Below are 4088 nucleotides of genomic sequence, written 5' to 3'. Positions count from 1 at the left end.
GTTTCCCAAACCGGCTGCGCGCATCAATCACACGCGGAACCTGTTAAAATGTAGATTTTGAGTCTATAAATCTAGGGTAGGGCCTGAGATTCTGCATTTCTTTTCTTTCTTTCTCTCTCTCTTTTTTTTTTTTTTTTTTTTTTGGAGAGAGAGAGAGCGTGCATGCGAGCGTGAGAGGGGGAAAGGCAGAGAGAGGGGGAGAGAGAGAATCTCAAGCAGTTTCCACACCTGATGCAGAGCCGATACAGGGCTTGATCTCACAACCCTGAGATCATGACCTGAGCTGAAATCAAGAGTCGGACACTTAACTGACTGAGCCACCCAGGCCCCGGATACTGCATTTCTAATAAGCACACAGGTGATGCTGATGCTACTGGTCTGAGGTCTACCCTTTAAGCAACAACATTCTGGAATATGATGTAGGATATAAACAGGGTTTGTATTAAGCTGGTGTATATCAGCATATCTGTACTGGTCTCTTAAATGCTGGATACGCCCTGATGGCCATGATCCATGGCAAACCTATCGTTAAACCTGTTGTTGAGTATCACGCCGGCTATAAACACCACAGGACTCTGGCGGACAGCACAGGCGTCACATTCGGTTTTAAAGCATCCTGCATGGTGTTTAAGGACAGCCCTGAAAGATTAGCAAAATTTTACTCATTTCTACATGCTTGTCTAGTATCTGCACTCTACCCTTCCCAAACACCATTGTCACAGTTCATTTGGAATATAAAGTGCCTTCTTATGAGTCTTTTTAAAACACTACTCCTCTGAACCTTTAAGAATAGATGACTTCTTTAGAACAATTCTGCCCCAGTGTTCTTCCCATGTTCTTACAGCTCCATTGTTGCTGCTTCTGGCTTGGAAATGAAATTAAACAGTGAAAATGTGCAGTGGCAGTCTCTATGTTAGAGGCAAAATCGGGTCCTCTCCCACCCCTGTGTTCTGGTGGCCAGATACCCACTCTTGACTTGGATACCAATTTTTAATTGGGGGCTCTCACATAAAAATTTAGATACCCAGCTTGGAAAATTGGGAAACCCAGCTGCCCAGAGCTCACATTCACACTTGGAAGCAATCAGCTGGGTCAGCACAACAGGACTGCCTTGGGGCGGGGGGGGGAGTGGGGCGACCTGTGCCTTCAAAGTCTGCATGCTCCAGGCAAATCTCATTACCTCTCACACCAGATGCACCTCACTCTCCTACGACTCAGGTATGTAGGTATTTGAGTTTATGATTCCATCTTCCAAAAGCCCAGGAGTCATCTTGATTTAGAAAAAAATATATGGTGTGTCATTAATGATATAGAACCACTCACACGTGGTGATTTTCAGAATACGAGGACAACTAGCTTTTCTCTAGGAAAATCAATCTTCATATAATAGTCAGAGCAACTTTAAAGATTTAGCCTTATTCGTTCTCAGTCTTCTTTATCCATCATTTCAGTACTTGGTTCCAGTAGTTTGTTTCTTTCCTTCCCTTTCGTGGCCTTGAAGGGGAATCTGAGTTAGGAGAAAAAGGGTAAACCAAGGAATCAATACCCCATTTCATGAGCAAAACATTTCTAAAGGTTATGCTAGCAACTTTGTATACCACTAGAGAATTCACATAAAGTAAAGAAACCAGAAAAAAGAGTGTGTGATTTTTCCCAGCCTGGGTTCTCTACTCTTGGAATTTTATTACCAACTGGGTAAAACTTGGGTAAATCACTTTGGTTTCTTACGTCTCATTTATGCCTCATGAGAGTTCACAGAAGGGGGGGAAGACAAAAGAAAATAATTTTGAGTCATTTTTAAAGCATTTCGGATGGCTAATAATAGATATATATTTAAATTACAGCCCTCTTTACTCAAAATACTTTGAGATCTTTTCCCTTCCATATTTAAAGGTAGTCAAAACTACAACACTACATCAATACCAAAAAAAAAAGAGTTACTAATTGATTTCTTTCAGATACAAAAAATTTTCCAATGTTTTCATATTTCAAACTAGAGAACGATTTTCTAGTGTAACTGTTGCACAATTGGAAAAACAGGTTTCCAAGGAAGACAGGATCACTGCAGGCTAAAACACTTCTCCCAACACGCCTTCAAAGTGCACCATGGCCATACTATTTGACTGGATGGCTTGTTTTAAAGTTAGAAGGTAACATGATACCTGGGCCACTGTCCGGCCCCATTTAAAATCGATAGATTTGCTCTACGTGCCATGAGCACAGGCGTGTGGAGTCCACAGCCCTCTGAACGTGTGGGGCTCTGCGCAGCTCACTGGCAAGGACCGCACCCCTCGCCTTGTCTGAAGGCCAGCGGGAGTGAAGACTACCTCCCAAGGTTGCGGGGAAGATCAAGTCAAGAGATTGGAAGTACCTGTATTATCGAGACGTGCAATACGAAAGCAAGACATGATTTGATGAGTACAACGCTTAGAATACTGCCTGGTACATATAGCCTCTTAAAAAACAAAGTTCCTCAGCTCTGTGGTACTACCCAATTATGAATGACCAAGAGGGCATGAGTTACACAGAATATTTCTGTTGTTGGCCTTCTCTCCATTCATTACTTACCCCAGCTTATTACCTCTGGGAACAGCTGAAATACATAACAGGTTTGGTCTTGCTAGCACTCTTACCAAAAGGTTATCCAAAACAGTGGCTTAATTAATGGAGAATAGCAGTTAATATTAAATGGTCCGTAGGATAATTAATGCACTAAATTAAAGGGGTACCATATAGAAGCTGAAATTCGAGGTGCTATTCAAAATCCCAGCCGTTGCGGGTACTTAGGCTCACAAACCGGGGGGGGAAAGGAGGGACCCTTTCCCAGGTGAGCACCACCAACGATTACTGGTGTGGTCCTTCTGCTGCAGCGACCTGTCCCTCCCCTTCCTCCACTTCATTCTTCTCAGCATACCTGCCAGACGCCTGCCTCCTTGGCTTTCTCTGATCTCCACCATGGACAGACCTCCAGCCTTGGAAGATGGATTCCTGCCCCTTTGTCATTTGTTGCTTTCCAGTCAAATGACAAGATGCTATTTCTCCATTTCTTGACATGACTTAGATCATATGACACCCACACGGATCGGTGGTGTTATGGGTACATTGTCACTTTCCGTGCACTCCCGATGTCAGGCACACCGCGCATTGAGCAGGTGCCTGCTGTATACAAGGCACTGGTGAATACAAAGGTAAATACCTTCCTGTCTGTAAGCAGCTTACAATACCTAAGCACCTGTGTCATTTTCTCATGCATAAAAAGGCATACAATTTTTTAAAGCATAATTATATTCTGTAGGAGTGCAAAAGGAAGAGAAAATGTCTCCTTGCTGGTCTTTCCACCACTTTCTCACCCTTTCCCCTCCTTTATCTTACTTTATTACCCTACTGCCTGTATTTCCCTGCCTTGTTATGTATCTCCTTTTTTGGTTATCTATCAGTAGCTACTTCCAACTCCCAGAATGTAAATTCCATGCGAGCAGGGACTTTGTCCTTATTCACTGCTGTACCCCAGTCCTTAGAACACTACCTGGCACAGAGAAGGCCCTCAATAAATATTTGTTGAAAGCAGGTCTTCCAGAAGAAGTGGCCTTTGAGTTGGGCTTTGACCAATAAGAAGGGTCTCAATAAGTGAGAAATGGAGAAAAAGATATTCCAGAAGGAAGCTTCAGCAAGAACATGGGGGTTTCTAAGTACAATTTAAATGAGGTAATAAAGTGGTTTTCATACAGAGAAATGAAAGGCTATAGTGGATTTAACTACTTAACTAATTTTGAGAAAGAAAATAATGTTTGCAACAGTATCATATTTTAGACATTTCAATGACATTTATGGGCAATCTAAGTGGTTTTAGAGTAACCCGGGTCCCAAATGGATAAACTGCAACGTAAAGATACATTCGTTAATAATGTAGAGAACAGACTGAAGCCAGAAAGTAGGAGAGCTAGGGAGGAGAAGGAGAAAGGAAGGAATGAGAAAGGTGGGGAGAAAGAAGAAAGCCAGAGTGCTCACCACAGCTTGCAGAGTGTCCTTTTATTTTATTTCGTGAATTTATTTCTAAGAAACCCACGTTGCATTCCTGCCTGCCCTGC

The sequence above is a fragment of the Ursus americanus genome, chromosome 17, assembly GCF_024610735.1.
Source record: "Ursus americanus isolate L20-20 chromosome 17, mUrsAme1.1.p, whole genome shotgun sequence".
Classification (NCBI taxonomy): domain Eukaryota; kingdom Metazoa; phylum Chordata; class Mammalia; order Carnivora; family Ursidae; genus Ursus; species Ursus americanus.
Note: the sequence above shows the minus strand (reverse complement) of the source record.